This window comes from Chenopodium album, chromosome 3, assembly GCF_948465745.1.
Source record: "Chenopodium album chromosome 3, dcCheAlbu1.1, whole genome shotgun sequence".
NCBI classification, from domain to species: domain Eukaryota; kingdom Viridiplantae; phylum Streptophyta; class Magnoliopsida; order Caryophyllales; family Amaranthaceae; genus Chenopodium; species Chenopodium album.
The window spans coordinates 15,828,482-15,848,102 of NC_137836.1; the positions used below are offsets into that span (position 1 = coordinate 15,828,482).

At 32.4% G+C, this 19,621-nt stretch overlaps 1 long non-coding RNA gene across 1 annotated transcript; it reads right to left on the reverse strand.

The window, feature by feature from the left end:
• Nucleotides 1-8,456: 8,456 nt before the first annotated feature.
• LOC145612075 (uncharacterized) lies at nucleotides 8,457-11,857 on the reverse strand. Its single transcript, XR_014106529.1, has 4 exons — nucleotides 11,198-11,857; nucleotides 9,862-9,931; nucleotides 9,437-9,502; nucleotides 8,457-8,932 (listed from the first exon to the last, which is right to left on the reverse strand). It is a non-coding gene; the product is annotated as an uncharacterized LOC145612075 (long non-coding RNA).
• Between the last annotated feature and the right edge of the window lie 7,764 nt (nucleotides 11,858-19,621).

Consider the following 19,621-nt stretch of genomic DNA (forward strand, 5'->3'; position numbering starts at 1 on the left):
ATAAAATGAATTTTAGGCACTTAATATACAACCAACACATACCAACAAGGAAGACAATGATAAGCATGCAATCAAATTGGTTTTGTTCATTTTCTTTGTAATTTTATTATTTTTTTAAAGTACAAATGGAATAAACAAAAATACAATTTATTGTCAATAACTTTTTTAATACGTCGTTTTTTGTTATTGTATTTTCAACTTTCTTCTTGTGCTTGGATGTTGATCATAATAGAAAACGAGCTTTTGAGGATGAGGAAGACGTTGGATCATCATATCAAGGAAAGCGGAAAAATGTGTGTTTTTCGTTTTAAATTTTTTGGCATTAAGATATTTATTCCTCATTATTCGATTGGAAAATAGACTTGTCTTAAAAAAAATGACATAATAGATTTAAATAAAATAGACTTGCTTTATCTTTATACTACGTAGTACATAAAGTTATTTTGTTTAGTAAAAATGGTTAACCATTTAATCTATATTAACTTTTCTCACCCAATTATATTAATTTATTAATTTATCCCCTAATTTTTTAATTACTTTAGAATGATGTTAGCTAAGGGGACCAACAAGTGGACAATATTAATCCCCCTCTTTGATCTATTTTCTTGTAGTGATAATGCGCTTCTTAAATGGAGAAAATGTTATTAATCCCAATTTCTTATCTATAAACATTATTGTTTTTTTTTTTACTTAAAACAATAGTTACTCAATATTGTGTTTTGAAACATTAAACTAAGTGTGGTATAAGGGGCAGAATCCAGGGGGTTGCCATGGTCACCCCCTTGAATTTATATAAAGTTGAATTTCATAATAAGAAGAGTAATGTAGTGTGTAGCTCAGTTGGTTTAGGTTATATTGTTCAATTCATCTGTGATAAAAGTCAGTGGTTCGAGTCTTGCTGCTGACATTTTTTATTTCTTTTTTAAAACTTTTATTTGTTAAAATCTTTGTTGCTGACAGTTTTTTAATTCTTTTTGTAAAAAAAAACTTTTATTTGTTAATTTTTTTTTGCTATTGTTGTAACTTTTCATATCTTTGAGGAGGCTTAAATTCTTACATGTATGGTCCAATAAGAATTAGAAAATGCGTTGAGATGAAATAAAAATATACTTTGTATTTGATTTTTTGCCCTCCTAAAGAAATTTTTTTGGCTCCGCCACTGCTAGAAATCAAATGTTACACTTCAACTTTTTTCACTATGCTTTTATCTCCCTACATAATATAAATTTGTATCAATTTTTAGTCAGAATAAATTTAATTTTGTTTCAATTTTTCAGCCTCGATATTAGATGGAATTTGAAAGGGAAGCCTTCGAAAAGGAGATGATGGAAAAGGCTTACCCTCATAGTGATGTTAATCAATGCTCTTGTGTTAAGTTTATTTTGGCTATGGCCTCCGACACTAAGTAGAGGCGATAGTTGCCAAAGGGTTTGTACTTCCAGTTGTGTAATTTTCATAATATTGAACTGCTCAATCTGGTAGACGTGTGCTTATGGAAAAATAACCACTTAATTGATAAAATTTGGGGTTTAATGTTCGAGAGAACACTATCCAAATTCATGCTCACTAGTAGGGAATGAAGTAGACTTATTCCATTCTTTGTGCACGACAGTCCTAATAGGGCTAATTAGGAATGGAAGCACTATTTTTTTTGTCCTAAATTAAGATATGAACGGGGACCTAATCGTGGGATTAGGCGTCCATACACAATTACCACCAATCGTTGTTCGGTTACCACAGAAAGCATTGGTATTCAGGATAAACTTCGTGCACTTGTATTACCTAGTTAAGTCCTAAATACAACATTTGTTCCTATTTAGTGTTTTTTTAATTATATTTTCGTTATAAAGTGTTATATTAATACGCTACTAAAATTCATCTAAATTGCGACCGTTTTTTTATGACCATCATTTAAACGGTCACAAAATATGACATCTGCGACCGTTTTCAAGACGGTCGCAATATTGCAACCGTTTTTGAAAACGGTCGCGGATTTGCGACCGTTTTTACCCTTTTAAACCGTCGTAAGGGTATTTCAATGATTTTAAAATAAGTCAAAATTAAAAATACCCTTTTGCGATCGTCAAAACGGTCGTAAATTTACGACCGTTTCATAAACGGTCGTAATCTGTGTAAATTGCGACCGTTTTAGCAGTCGCAATTTTGCGACCGTTTCAAAAATGGTCGTAATTTGTGTAATTTGCGACTGTTACAGAAACGGTCGTAATTTGTGTATTTTGCAACCGTTTTTGGCGGTCGCAAAAGGCTTTTCATTTATTTAAAGATCGGGTATAAAACAGAACCCACTTCGTCCTCACTCTAACAAACCTCAAGTCGCTGTCTCCTTTCCTCTCTTCTCTTTCTTCTCTCTGTTCTCTCTCCTGTCTTCTCCTCCTCCATCTTTCACTTTCCTCCTCCTGCATCTTTCATTTTCCTTTCTCTTGTTTCTTCCGCCACCATCTTCACGACTGTCCTCCTCCTTCTATTCTCTTTTTCTTCTTAATCTTTCTTTGTTCTTGTTTGGATTATGGTGTTAATGGTCAAATTCGACCATAAAAATACCAGATCTGGAGTTTTCATGGTCGAATTTGACCATATAAACCCAAAGAGGATGATATATTGTACAAGGTATGTTTTTTCTTGAAATTTTGTTTATTTTCGGTTTTTTTGGGTTTAATTCGTTTTTTGTTCGATTTGTTGGCCGAATTTGGTCTAATTTCTGCGAATATAATTAATTTTTGCGATTTAATTTATGTGGGTTTTATTTCATTCAATTTTATTTATGTGGTTTTGATACTTGTTCGAATTTGTATATGTAGATTTAATAATTGTTCGATTTTACTTATGTTGGTTTAATTTTTTGTTTGTTTTTTATTATTTTCAATTTATGAGGGTTTTAATTCTTTTTTTGTTTGATTTCTTTGTCGAATTTTTAGATCTGATTTTAGGTCGATTTTTTTGGTCGAATTGTTCTTCATTCTAGGTTTGGTGCTTTTCGTTAATTGTGGTTTGATTTATTTTTTTGGTCGAATTGTTCTTCATTCCGGGTTTGGTGCTTTTTCGTTAATTTCGATTTGATGTTTGTTAAAGGTATGTTGATTTTTTTGGTCGAATTGTTCTTCATTTTTTTCAGTTTGATTTTTGTTAATTTTGGATTTGATTTTCGTTTTGAATTCGTGCTTGATTTTTGGTAATTTTTTGATTTTTTGTTTGATATTTACGTGTTTTTCTGCTTTTAATTATGAGTTATTTTCTGTTGGGTTAAAAAAAATTAATTGATTTTTGTGGATTCTGCTTGTAATTTGGATTTTGTGATTTGTTTCTGATTGAAGTTGATTTATGTTTATTTTTTGTTTGCTTTGATTTCTTGTTTTGGTTTATTTATTTTTTGGTTTCGTTTGTTTCTGATTTTTTTTTCAAATTTTAGCGACCGCTTTAGGCCGTTGTAAATAAACATTTTTGCGACCGCTATTGTACAAGTCGCAATTATTATAAATTACGACCGTCAATGTAACTGTCGTTTAAAATAACGGAAACGGTCGCAAATAAATTGCGATCGTCAATCAGTCACAATTTTGACTTTTTGCGACTAAGTGAATAACGACTGCCACGTTACGACCTTTGACGGTCGCAATTATTTTTAGCGACCATTTTTGCTATTTTTAACGACTGTTAGAGACGGTCATAATTTAGCCAAATTTTAGTAGTGATATAACTTTATATTAAGTATTAGAAGTAGTGTAAATATATATTAGCTAATATTATGGTTGTTTCTAAATTTGTCTTTTTTTTTGAGGGGGATATCTATATGTGTCCTTGTATTGACTAATTTTAATACATGCATTCTTGACTTGCTTGCCTTTTTCTTTCTTTGTATTTTTTGTATATATTATCGTTGTCTAACAATATCATATATATTTGCTTCTTTCTTTCTTTGTGATTTTTCATATAATGTCGTCATCTAGCACTAAAATATACCTAATAGTATATTAGGTTGCACCATTTAAAAACTAGTTACTACTCCTTCACTATAATTGCTTTTTGTTAGCCTCATCCTCTATTACATGTTTTTATCAAACCACTTATAAATTATTTTTTAGGGGGATTGTTTCATTATTTATACTGTATAAATTAAAACAATTTCCAGTTAAATTATTGAGTTTTTTGTTTTCCCCTTTTAAGCATTAATAGTCTTTGTTACTTCGTTTGTGAAAGGTTACTAATTTGAAGGAGGGTTATTCATTTTCTTGAATGGAATATAAAAATAAAATTTAAATTTAAGTCTAAAATATGTATTTTATTGATTAATTTGTAGGCTACTTCAGAATATATGAGTTCGGGGGACATCCACATGTGAAGCTTGGTCTACGTAAACTACGATGGTGAAAATGATATACTAATATGCTCATTGAGAGTGAATAAGTGTGAGATGACCACTTTAGAGTTGGAATTTCATGGATCTCCGAGAGGAGTTCATCTTACCGGATATTTCTACAATTATGTTTATTCACCTACTAATCTTGTTGCCCTTTCTATGTATGTTTCTCTTTCCCTATTTATCACTTTAAGTGTCAAGAGTATATTTTAATTATGAACAAAATATATATTAAATTGTTGGTTTACTATGATTTTTTTTAAATTTATTTTTTATTTTTTATTTTTTTGCAACATGGATAATGGAGGAAGAGGAATCCAGCCAAAAGAATCTGTGTTAAGTCTCAAAATTTCCGATCTTGGAAAAATCCACTACTTTTAAGTTGGTTATGTGATAATGTTTCTAAGAATCTGTAATATTTAATGCTATGTAGTAATATTGTTGCATTTTCATTTATAGAATATTATTGGTTGATCGTATAATATTTTGTTGTATTTAGTTAAAAACTATAAAGATAAAAATACGAACAATATTTGTTTTATTTGATTATTGCTTAGTTATTATAACACTAGCATGGAAACCTAAGCCTGATAACATTAGGAAGTTACGCTGATATTATATGATTTATTCTCAAATATATGTGTTTGTGTTCGGTAGATGTGAATGTAACTATTTAAACTTCTCTAATGCAATCGATTATTTCTTTGAGGTATTGTTGATTTTGTTGATGGTATGATACAATTTTCAGTTTCAAAATATTGTTACTGGGTTTAGCTGAATCTTTGAACCAAATATCAATTAGCCTTGAACATAACTGGAAGCTCATAGTGCAGTTGTTATTAAGGATGCAATTGAAAAAGCGCTAGTAAATCAAAATTTTATACAAGAAGAGAACATAACAATGCTAAGTTTAATTTTACCTGCATTTTTTATCTTGCTGAAACATATCATTGTTGTTGACACGTTTGCGTTGGAAAATTTAAAGCGTGGAATATTTCTAGGACAAAATCTCCTCTTTTGTCTCTAATAAAATTTCTAATTAGGAAAAATTATCAGGAACTACTCGCCTAATAGGTTATTTTGTCAACAACTACTCTCTTAAAATTTTTATCAAAAAAACTACCCACTAAATTTAAAAAGTTTGACTAGCACTATCCATTTTTATTTTCCAGCAACAAAATCCGGCAAGTGTGGCTCACTTATGTTTTTTTTTCTTCCAATATTTAAACACAAAATGATGAATCACTCAATTATGAAGCCAAAACAAGTGAATTTAACATCAATTTAGAAGCAGTACATATTTCTTAATTAAAATCACTATTACTTTCGCCCTCTTTAATTGGAAAAATATTGAGAATTTTGAGTTTTAAAGGTGAGTCGTTGTAAAGGAGATAAGGTTGGTTGTTATATACGAGGTTTAGGCTTAAGTTTTGAAAGAAAAAAATAAAATTCTGCTACACTTGCAGTATTTTGTTTCCAGAAAACTAAAATGGGTAGTGCTACTCAAACTTTTTAAATTTAGTGTGTAGTTTTTTTGATAAAAATTTTAAGCGGGTAGTTGTTTACAAAATGACCTATTAGGTGGGTAGTTCTTGATAATTTTTTCTTTTAATTATAATTGTTGTCTTCAATTTCTAACATGTGAAAGTCAAACCATGTATGTTAGTTTGTTCATAATCCACAAAGGATTTATAGGCTAAAATATTATGTATAATTGTGTTTTTTCTTTTTTTCTTTATTGTTATAATGAAGATGCATTTTAATTAAATGTCTTGATGCTTGTGTCTATTACTATAAAAATTCTATCTAATAAGCTTCAATCATTTTCTTTACTTATGCTTAATATGCTGATAGTTCATTTTAATCCTAACTAATACATACACAATCTTCAGGTGAGACAAAGATTTGTTGAATTGTTGACATTGTGGGAATATATGTGCTTATTATATCAATTGTCCATATTAATTCTTGGATAGGTCAAGTTAAACTGTCGTGTACTCGAGTGACGAAAACTCGACTTAATTTATTATTATATATATATATTACATTACGTATATTAGATTCACTACATATTCTTCTATGAAATGAGAACTTAGCTTAAAAGTACATTCCATCTAGTACTAAATGTTTTATAGTTATAGTGCCATTTTAAAAAACAACCTAAGGTATGGTATCGATAAAAGTATATTTCAACACACCTCTAACAAGTTATGAAAATTTAGTTATCAATCTAGCCTTCTAACATTTATCCAAGAGTGACGAGTTTTTTGGAACATTTTATGAATGGAAAAAGAAGTCGAAAACACAGAGAGGAATACTTAGTTTTTGTTCATTACAACTACTTTGAAATCCCGTCGACTGCATAACTAAATGTAATCAAGCGTCAATGTAACAAGTTCGTCCGAAAATGATGTTGTGGAAAGAATGATTTATTTTATGGTTATTGCATGTGTTCTGAAGGTTTTCTTTGTAGTCGTACACATTTCAGTACGGTTTTATCATTTTTAGTGTACCCGGTAACTTATGAATTAATTATGGCATCGGAAGCAAAATACAACTTTACAATTTCAAGCGGTAACAAGTTTGTTAGGGGATAAAGCTTTATGAATGTGGACGTATTTTATGGTCATCAGAAAATATCTCTTGTATTTCACACTATTTTTTTAAATCGTGATGTGTGTGGTATGATACATTTTGGGAAACAAATCATGTTGTGGAAAACAAAAACCAAATCAAGGAAGCGTGGACGAGAATTGTTTGTGAGTTTTGAATGGAGGGAGAAATGAACCATCTTTTTTGCACATGTTATTCATCCTCTCCTCTCACATGAACTTTCGTGATTTAGTTTTTTTGTTTTTATTTCGCCACACAAACTACTATGTTTTTCATTCTCACTTGTTACACAAACTCTCGTAGTTAAGATTTTTGTTTTCATTCATCCACACAAACTCTCGTGTTTTACATACTCTACTCTCACACAAACTCTCGCATTTAAAAGGTTTTCACATTCTCCCACACGAACTCTCATGCTTTACATCCCAAGATCACCCTATGCTCTTAGTATCATATTAAATTTTTGGGAAAATTTTGTATTTTCTCATTATATTATCCCATTTAAGATATTCGACCACATTAGAATATATATAAGTAATAAGAATATCTAACTTTAATATTCTTATATATCTTAGTTCTCCTAAATCTATCACAACATTTCATGTACAACTTTTCAGAATAATATCTCTTATGATATTATTCTTATCATATCACAATATCCATTCCTATTACAATAAAAATATAAGTTCGAAGAGGTGAATTTGAAGTTGATAACGCAAATCGGTGAAGAGCCAAGTACAACAAATTCATGATTAGGGTGTTATTAGTTTTCTTCTTTTTTATTTTATCGCTATTTCTTATGCTTAAGTGACTGCAATGAAGTTTCAATTTTGTCACTTCACTAGTAGAAAAAGCCTCATTTGCGTCGCTCATTTATAGTGTATTTGCGTCGCTTCTATGAGCGACGCAACTGCTCGCGACGCAAATGACTTTTAAGTCATTTGCGTCGCTCCTAGGGGCGACGCAAATAAGAGTCATTTGCGTCGCTCCTTTATAAACAAGCGACGCAAATGACTTTTTTTAAAAACTTATTTTTTGACATTTGCGTCACTCCTTTATAAAAGAGCGACGCAAATGACTTTTCTGATAAACTTATTTTAAGTCATTTGCGTCACTCCTTTATAAAAGAGCGACGCAAATGACTTTTCTGATAAACTTATTTTAAGTCATTTGCGTCACTCCTTTATAAAAGAGCGACGCAAATGACTTTTCTGATAAACTTATTTTAAGTCATTTGCGTCGCCCCTTTATAAACAAGCGACGCAAATGATTCTTTTGCTAAACTTTTTTTGTTATTTGCGTCGCTCCTTCATAAACAAGCGACGCAAATGACTCTTCCAATATATGCATTTTTTGTTATTTGCGTCACTTGTTTATGTAGGAGTGACGCAAATAACTGAGTAGACAATACAAAACTGTTGTATTTGCGTCACTTGTTTGTTTAATGAGTGACGCAAATGAGGTGAATTTTTTTTTTTTTTAATTATAATATAATAATTGCCTTGTATATGTTTGTAGTACCTGTTTTCCTAGGTATAAAGTAATATGCTAACGCTAATATAATTAAAATTAAAATGCAATATTATTGAATAATGCAAATGTAAATTTCGGCAGAGTCTCCTTTGTAATTTGGCCTACCCATAAAATTGGGAATGACGGCATTATATTAACAACCTGTCCAATAAGATTACATCTCAATATCATAGACATTATACTCATAATCCCAACACCAATTAACCAAATTACTTCATTTCAAGCCTATAATCCAAAACAAGAGTCAAACATGCGCTAAGTGGTAAATCTAAAGTTCAACATTACATATAAAATACTCTGCCCAAATATCTCGGATCTCATTTATCTCCTCCTCGGTGTACCGCCTTAATCGTTTGTCCACAACCAGAACCTCGAGCAACTTGTGGAATTCACTTCCGCATAATTAAGAATCTGCCATAAAAAATTACATATATTAAACCAACATAGTTGATTCAACTTAATCTACCATGTGACATAAAAGTTGTTATTCGGCATTGCTTATTAGCCAATCATGGTGTAAAACTTGAAGACCTGAAACGAGTGTTAAATGCTAGGTCCAACTTAATCTGCCATGTGAAATAAATGCTAATTGTTATTTTGAAATTTCTTTTTTTAATTAAGGGTTGAACAAGGTGGTTGTTTAATGGATGGGATATTGATTTATAGTTTTTTTTAACTTGATGACTGATTGAAGGTCACCTTAGCTAGGTCCAACGGATGGGAAGTACCTTTTTGTCGCCTAAAGTATGTGAAATTTTCAGTCCAATGAATTAACAACCTTATAACAGCTGCAAAGCTAATGTTTTATTGTCATCAAAGTTAAAAACAACCTCTTTATACTTGAAAGTATCTCTTGACATTACCCAGTGGGCTGTGGCATTCTCATAACACAACAGATATAAGAAGACAACATACCAATGATCCAATAGCAACCAGGGCACGAAATTTTGAATCTAGATCAATACTCTCTGCTTCAGCAATCTGCAACCAGAGAATAAATCAAACTTTTTACCCAGCAAATAAAACTATAAAAGTAGCACTTCTGCATTATTATACTTAAACAATTTGTAAGCTCAATCCATGAGCATCGCAAATACTCCTCGATTTTAAATTATCTTTTAAGTTTTCCAAATAGATTTAGTAATTGTTGGCCACTGTATTCAATCAAAATTTATTAATATATTCCTACATTCTCAAACATAAATGCAAAATGATCCCATTGAACAGTTGAATCTGAGCAAGCATTATAAGATTGCTATAGTTTTAATTGCATCAACACATAAGACAGAAACTTAATACAAAGGGCAGTTGAAAGGAACCAGAGGATTTTAGTATTTTACCTCAAGTGCAGCTGATAATACTTGTAATTGCCCTTCTTCATCTCTCTTTTCAATCAAGAGCACAGCAAAGCTAATACAATTACAATGGTCAGGCAATAAGATTTCATAGTATCACCACAGAAAATTGAACTTGAAGTGAACTCGCAATATATATTATAAAATTCAAATTTTATAAAACCATTGGACATGCATCAGCGAGTCCCAAAAAACACATATATAAACAAACATATTCGCCAAATGATCTGGATATCATAGTCCAACTTAAAATAATCTGAAATTCAATATGGATCATAAGTTTTCTGTATATTGTAAACAAAATATTTGACTGGTGTACTTAGTTTGACAAACATCATGTGTTGCCACGTAACGCGGCACAAGCAGCCAAATCAATCAATAGAAATACCACTCCGTAATCGTCTATTGTCTCCCTATGCAGTATTCGAGATCGGTGCCATAGATAAACCCAAACATACTTCACATGAGATTTTCCATACTTCTCCGATGCGAACAAAAAGAAAACAATTATCCAATACTTACCGACTCCAATCACCAAATTAATAGTCATGTTGATAGCGTAATTGGACTATATGCTCATAAGTCATGACAACCAAATCTGATCATCCGGACAAAGGGAGTAAATGTAAAAACTGCTAGAACTAAAAAGCAGTCAATTCAGATAGACAGAAACTTCAATTTTACTTCTAAATGACTTCACCTAGATTTTTTATTTATTTATTTATTTTATTTTATTAAATATCACTTACTTTTAAATATTATTCACATTGAAAAAACAAGTAAAATATTTTTTTTTTTGGTGTAATTTGGAGTGTAACATTATCATAAATATGGGAAATATAATTAACACTGATCACAAATTTCAGAACCCATACACATTTCTATAAGAATGCAATTATGCATCACGAATGGACTGTCTGACTGTCACTCCTGTATCGCGTTTTTCTATCTTCTCTGTTCATATATCTTCTGCACCACTGCAACACTTCATATGCAACTTTGCTCTTTAACAAAATCTCAATAGTAGTCCTATGCTTTATATAAGAATTTCCATGAATGTATGTTATCCTCAGAGAATGTGTTATAATGTAATTACAGATTTTCCCAACCAGGTATATTGGTTGTGGCTTCATTCACCATATTTATTAATCTTACCCAAACAAGTAAAATATTCCAATCCAGAAAATACTTCATAGACCGAGTAATCAATATTAAAAAAAAAACACATATAAAAAACATCATTGAAGTTTTAAAGCTAATTAATTAATTTAACTCAATTTAAGAAATTCAGGTAAAATTCCATAAATAGTTGAGTTTATACCTGTAAATCCAGAACTTTCCACTTGAATTACTGTAGTAACCGTCAGAATTTCGCTCAAAATTTCTAGGACGCCAAAGAAAAACACGAATCAAGATTCCAGAAAGCACAAATCAGATGAATCTTAAAAAAGGAATTTTTTGGGGTTTCTGGGTTCGAATTCGTATGCTTTTGAGTTGATTTTTGCTCGAAATGGGGGATTTTTGGTCGGAAACAATCAATTTTTCTGGGTTTAAGGGTTCGAATTTCTTAGGGTTTTTGGTCTAAATTTTTGCTCGAAATTGCTCGGATTTGCTTCAACTTGACTGCAATTTTAATTTAGATGTTAAATTTGCTGGGAATCGCAGTTTTTTGGCCTAATTTGTTGGATTTCAGAGACGAATTTGTGGGTGTTTTGCTGTAGCAATTCACTGGAATTGAAGAACTCTTGTTTTTTTTTCTTTTTGTTTAGTGAATGTAGGCGTATGTGATGAAAAACTAAGGTAAAAAAACGCAGAAAACCTAAAGCCAAAAGAGTTATTTGCGTCACTTTATTATAAAAAAGCGACGCAAATAACCTTGTTTATGATATTGTAAACAGCTCATATGCGTCGCTCATGTAGTAAAAGCGTGACGCAAATTACTTAATCACTTATTTGCGTCGCTTGTTAACAAATGAGTGACGCAAATAAGTTTATTAATTGCGTCGCTTTAATAAATAAGAGCGACGCAAATGAGAGAAAGCTGAAATGCACTTGAGTTTTGCGTCGCTTCTTGAATAACACGCGACGCAAATAACTTAACAGGATGGTAAAAATAAGCATTTGCTTCGCTCCTTAGAATGAGTGACGCAAATATGGCGACGCAAATGTACATTTTTCTACTAGTGCTTGATCGGTATCGATGTAATGTCATTGGTGTTACTAGGAAGTTATCTACTTAAATAAATTTTATAATTATATTTAAATTTTCCATGCATTTGAAATCAATGTTAATTAGTTTTGAAATGGAATTCATCGTATAATATAAGAATGTTTACGGGATTTCAAAATTTTGATGATAATTCTTACTGTGATTTAATTACACATATCAAATCTGAAGATGTTAACTAATCATGTACCAAAACGACTCTGGTTAGTAAGAAGAATTCTTGATAACTAAAAAAAATTAATTTCAAATCACTTATGCTTACTAAAATATCAACAAACTTGGAAATTCAATTCATTTTGATGTTATTTTTACTTGAGAAGATATTAAGCCAGATTTCCATGTCGTCGTGTCCAAATATGCACAAAACCCTTGTAAAGATTAGGGTTTGTTCGTGGCACACAAATCGGAACACATACGCTTTCACAATAGAGTTAAATACTACACCAAGACTCATGGGGGATTGAAACAAAAAAGCAACGCTAACAAGGGAAATTATTGGTGAAAGGAATGGTGTCCTTCGAACAAATGTACTATTCCGTTAGTGGGTTCAGAATTATTAGAAAGCTAATATATTCAGTGAGGTCAAGTGATCGGAATGCCTGGGTGGAGGCCGCTTCCAATCAGTAATATTAATGAATAATTAATATTACAGCTTAATCTTGACTGAACCCTTCAGGTCACACCCAAGCATTCAACAAACCGAACCGACGAATTAATTCGGAAGGAATTAATGAGTCGACCGAGTAATATTTATTTAGACGTCGGAAATTCGAGCTTAGAGCGTCGAAACCGAGCGTCGGAAGTCGAGTCGAAAAATAGTGAAAGACGAGACAAGAAATAGTAATAAATCAACAAAAGACCAAAATACCCCTAGCATCGGAATGCCCAAGCAAACCGAGTGCTAAGGGCGAATGGCCTAGCATGCGCACCAAGCCGAGCCTAGGCTGGCTGGTGCGTGCTAGCGCACCCATGCTAGCATCGCAAGGCTAGGCGCTGCCTAGTGCGTGCTAGCATGCTAGGGACAGCCTTGTGCGAGCAATGGCTAGCAAGCCATGCCGCAACAAGCTGCAGCAGCTAGCACGCTAGGCGCGCCAGCTCGCCACAGCTAGCAGCAGCATGGCTATGCCATTGCTTGCTGCCTAGCAGCGCTGGCCAAGGCACAAGGCCAGCAGCAGCCCGCACAAGCATGCTGGGCTTGCTGGCCAGCAGCGCCTGGCAGCCCGCATGCGAGTGCTGGGCCTGCTGGGCTTGCTGGGCGTGGCTGCCACGGACAGCAGCACATGGCAGCCCACCTTGGCTGCCTTGGTGCCCAAGGGTGGGTGCCATGTGGCTTGTGGTCCTTGAGTGTGTGTGGAGTGAGGTGGCCGGTTATGGGAGAGGGAGTGGGGAGCAAGTTTGGTGCCTCCCTTCTCCAAGTGGTCCTCACCTAACCACTCACATGAGCTTGCCACTTGTTAATTTATTACTAGCTTGATTATTAATTTTATTTTAGCTTTAAAATAAAATGGAAAAATCATACTATCCCACATTGATGGGAGAGTAAATGATACTTCCATCATTTCCTATAAATACCCAAGTATGGGCATTGGGAATGATGCTTGAGTAAGAGTTGAAAAAGGAATCACAATTAGTGAAAACCTTTGAACTCAGTATAATTACTCGGGTTTTATTGGTCGGGTCTTGCTAACCCCAAGACATTGGACCTAGTCGGTTTTGTTGGTGCGGGTGGACTTCGTTGGAGGTCTCCGTGTGAGCGGGACTTGAAGCTTTAAGTAAGAGCTCATTTTGGAGCGAAGCACGCGTCAAAGGTAATTAGCTTATCTTAATCTTGTGATTAATTTAATTATGTTTATGGTTTTATTTATTGCGAGTGCGGTCTTGTTTTTGGGTTTGTTTCCGCGGTGAGTCGGACTCACCAAACCCCAACAATTGGAACCTTCTTTTTGAATATGTATTGAAGAAGCATAACTCACATAGCGTAGTTGGATATTGGTGTCTCAATTTATGTATATTTTTAGTTTATCCTTTGCATTTGTTTTCCTTTTCCACAATTTATCTTTTCTGACCATTCTCATCTATCCATGTAGTCTAATACAATGTTTCAATGTGTATCTTGGTTTAGTATTTTTCTCCAATAAACTACTCTCCAATTAATTTTGTTTTTAAGTATTTTTTGGTTTACCATGTTTATGAGGACTTATTAATAATCCAATGATAGGTAAGTGTTACTAATAGTTTTCAATCTGGAAAATAACTGAGTTTCTTACTCTCTCTAATCTTTGCTACTTGTTCTTCTTTAATTTCATCATCCTTCAAACACACAAACAAAAAAAAGAAGCCAAATATCAACCAAATAGGCATGTGTGCTGATAAACTATATTATGAAAAATGCATTTTAGGAAAAATAGTACATATCATAATTGAGTTTTATTTTCTCTTTTACGAAAATTTTCATTTGATTTCAAACTTGTTATATGTGTGAGAAATTTTGTATCGTGAATTATTTTTGTAAAGCAACTAAATAAACAATATTGAATCAACATTAGGAGGACCTGTTACTAACTTTATCTTTATATAGACATTAGCCAACCTGTAAATTAGAGTATGATACCAATTAAATTATAGATGTTACTATACGTACAAATATTTAACTATGTCCTTAGTTTAATTTGTTAAATTGTGATTTTAAAGTGGGTTACCAATATATCATATATTGTTACTCTGCAATAATTAGACATACAAAAATGATTCATAAGTAATATTTATCCATTATATTATCATAAAAATATCATTAATTAATCAGAATAATTATCTGCTTACAACTATTTATTTACTTCAGCATGCGCTCATGTTTATTCAAAACACATACAATTATCTGCTCACTACAGAATACATCCCTTTAGAATATGTACAACTATCTCATCTGCTTACTATAGAATACACTCATGGTTTTGATCGAAGGTAAAAGTAGGTCGTTGGTCTACTAACCCTAACCAAATTAGAAATTTATAATACCTAAACATACATTAAACTAGTTAGTGGCAAGTAAAGGGTCGAACCCAAAAGGACTATGTGTATTAATTTGTGCAAATTAGACTAGTAGGAAAGGTTGTGAGATAGAGAGAGATTAAACCAAACACTACTAAGAGCAATTAACTAAAACTAGGGAAAGTGGAATCCAATCACATCAATGTATTAAACAACATCATACAAATAGATGAAAATGACCTCGATTAGGAACATCAACACATTTAACTCACTCTCGCACAATTAAGCTTGTTAATTATCCTACTAAACTAACTCACTCTCGTGCAACTAGCCTAGCAAAGGTATGGAAGAATTTAGGGCACTCAACCAACTCACTCTCGCACAATTGATTGAAAGCACAACTAAGAGCATAGAATCGATTAGCTAAAAAGATTCTAATCCATAAAAGCATCACCCATACAGAATAATCAAGAAACAATTTGATACTAATCACAATCAATCATTTAATTCATTAATATAACCTTCATCCAATTCCCTAGAACAAGATCTAAGCTAACATAATGAAGAAAGACATGGCAAACAAGGTAAAATAAGAATAAAAACAAGAATAAACAAATAAACTAATTAATCTACTCAAATCAACAAACAAAAGCAAAAATTAAGAATTAAACAAAGAAATAAAGATGAGAGAAAGTTAGAAAATGCTTATTGAATAGATGAGAAGAAGTTCCACAAAGTTGCTTCTTCAACCTCTCAAAAACTCCATGCAAATCCAAGCTTTCTCTCTCTACAACTACTCCTAATATAACCCTAAGAGAGAGAAAATAGATTAGGCTAAACTAATCTAATCTAGGTAGAATAAAATGTTGATTGAAAGTTGTGAGAAAATAACCCCAAAGGGGTATTTATAATACAAGTTAAATAAAAATAAAATAAAAGAAAATCAAAAGAAATAAAACTAAATAAAACAATTAAAATAACTAAACTAAAAAAAAAAAAAAAACAAAACTACAATAAAATAAAATAAAAGAAAATGAAATGGGAAAAAGAAACCCCAAATCCCCCTAAGCCCGTCCAAACCCACGAAATCCCACCTCCTTCTCCTTGCTCGAAAATGGATGCTCTCATTCTACCATCAACCATCATCCAAACAACCATCATCATCGTTCATCAACATTATCATCATCTAGCATCACCAAATTATCGGCCTTAAGATTAATCGAAGGAATTGTGGCCGTCCGATTTCATTAAAATCACGTGAAAAGCTCGTAAGTGACCCACATTTGTGCGCCCGCACAGAAGTCGCGAACAGGTCGCGCAAAGCTACTGCCTCAACTCTGATTTTGGACTCCAATTTGCGTGCTTTCTGACAGGGCTGCGCGGCCGCAAATTGGCTGCTCTGTGAGTTTGGGTTGCTGTGAGTTGCGTGGCTTAATTGGTGAGTAATTGGGTTGGAGTTTGGTGGTTGATTGTGGGTGAAAGGCTGGTGGTTGTTACGGGGGGGTGATTGGTGGTTCAGGTGGTTTGGGTGGCTTCGTGGTGGTTGATTGGAGTTGCGGGGTGTTGGTGGTGATTTGGTATTGTGAGTGATGTTGATTTGCTGCTATTGTTGTTGTTGTTTTGGTGGCTGACGGTGGTCTTAATTGGAGTTGCGGGGTGTTGGTGGTGATTTGGTATTGTTGTTGTTACGTGATGTGAGGGAGCAGGGGAATTGGTTGTTGCGGTGGTGTTGGCGGTTTAGGTGGTTTGGGTGCGCTGAGTTGAGTGAGGGAGCAGAGGGTTGCTGGTGGTTGTTGCTGGCGGATTGGTGGCTGGAGGTGGTTCTTGGTGTGAGGTGAGTTGAGTTGTTGTTGTTATTGAGTGAATGGTGGTCGAAGGGGGCTGTGGGCTGGTGTGCGTGGTGTTTTGGTGAATTGAGGGAGCAGCTAGGAGGATGAAAAAGGCTTGGGAAATTTGCTTGGACCTCGAACTCGAACCTACACATAAACAAACCCGAGGATGAAACCGAGACAAATAAAAGAAAATAAATAATAAAAAGAAACTAAATAAACTAAAATAAAATTACGACAAAAGAATAAAACTAAAGACTAAAAAAATAAATAAAGAAACAATAAAATCAAATAAAATAAAAATAAGAAAATAAAATAAAACTAATTAAATAAAGATACTAAACACAAATACACTAAAAGTTACCAAAACACTCAAATAAAAGACAAAATACAAGAATAAGAAAATAATAAAAATAAAGGATAAAAAGAGTTAAAAAATTGGAAAATAAGCTGGAAAGCGACTCAATAAACACCCTAAAGGTGACATAAAAGTCACTTATCAGGTTCTATTATTCAAACCAAGTGCTCAACTGTATACTTTACGCACTTGATGGTATAAGTCGATTCATTAATAGATTAAATCAAGTTCATCTATTGGCGCTTGCATAACCTAATTTTTGAGTCATTGTCTCAATACTAGTCTCCTCCAAAACAAATAAATAAATAAAAATTTGAAATTCTGATAGTTAAAGCATAAATAGAACAAGGTAGGGTTGTCCCACATTTATTATTTGCTAAATACAAAATACTCCTTTGTGTTAATCGCCTAGTTAATTAGACAATTTGTTGATACTTGAAATTTTAACATAGTGAGTAAAATAGATTTATCATTTGGAAATTTTGTCAACAACTACCAATTAAAGCACGTGTTTTGAATATAACTAGCTATTAATTTTTTTTAAAAAAACTACGATAAAGTTGTAAAAAGTTCGCAAAATACAAGTTGATCAATTTGATCAACTTGTTTCCTCAATCAACAGGGTAAAACGGTCTTTTCCATCATTAAACCTGGGGCATTTGAGTAAATGCAAGTATTTTGACTCAACAACATTGCCACACATGCACGTCTACGTGTGTTTTGCCGAGTAACGACGTTTCCCCAATTTATCTATCGCACTATTATGTCATTTTTGTCCGTTATGTCTTTATCTATTCCATAACCCATACCAAATAAATCATTAATGCACCTAACCCAATTTAAATTGTAAAGCAATTTATTTTTTAAACTGTTATTGTGAATATATATGGGCTTTGATATGTATTATTTAATCCAGTTTATTTGTATTCGACTTTTACTGTGTATACATGGGCTTTGCTCTGTTTTATTCAAACCGATTTTTATAATTCCAATTTGTTTAATAATTTTATAAACTTATGTAATCCAGTGTTTAAAAAATATTTTTCATTATTCAAATTTGGTTTTTGCTATATTTTATTTAAACCAATTTTTATAATTCAGATTTGGTTGATAATTTTATAAACTTATTTAATCTAGTTATATTGGCCGCATAATATAAATGAATAAAAAAAATTATTTGTTATTATCATAAATACTAGATTAGAATAAAAGTTATTATGTAAAATTTTTTTAACTACATATTTGGGTGGTATGCTTGTTATAAAATATACGAGTAGTTGAATTATAAGAACTCCAATATGGCTTTTTTTGGGTGATACGTGGGCCACACATTACTAAGGCGGAAGCTCAAAATGTCAAACTATATATATTTTGGGCTAGATTTAGTTGTGAGTAATGGGTAGTTGATTATGAATTTAAACTATTATGTTTTGACCCGAATCCACATTCATTCACTTTATATAGTACTCGTACTAAAGATAAAGACCAATATGTTTTTATGTTTAGCATGATTACCAATTTATTAATAATATTATTAATTAAATACATTAGATAGTAAAGCCTAACATGTATACGTACATGGTATTCAAATACGCAAGCTTATTAGTTGTGTGCAGTTTTGACAGGGTAAAGTTGTATCCCCTAATCAAAAGTGTTACCTAAATCCTCTAACTAATGCAGATAGGGAAGTAGGGTCGAATCCACGGGGAAACAAGTCTTTCTACTCCTAATTAATTATTATAATCTAAATTATCAAGGTAACCAATATTATTGTAATTAAAGACTATACTACGAAGGATATGATCAGAGAAAATAAAGTAGGGAGAATTTAAATATTAAAAGACCTAGGGCATAGGTTCACTAATAAACAATATTCCAGGGCAAATCATAATAAACAATCATCAAGAATTGATTAATCAGATTATAAAGGGCTTTCGCTACGTATTATAATCACAGAGTTAATTTACCGGCATTAAATCTCATCTGTCGAATCTCGACTTAACCATTTATAAATTTTTCCGCCTATTGAAACTAAGCCTAAACATCAATTCTCATATGTCGAATATCGAATTAATATTGCTAAACTCATACAATTAAATCTGGCCAAACCTAATTGCATAGCATTAAATCAATCAATAGGAAATTAACCAAGCATTGATAATCAACAATCACATATTTACCCCTTCATATTATTTATTAGATCCCCATAAACCCTAGAAATAAAACTACTCAAGCATAATTAAATCTAAACTAATCAAATCAATAAAGCAAGACATAATGAAAGAATTAAATAAAATAACTAAAAATAAAAGAGAAGAAATTGTTACCAAAAGAAATCTGGAT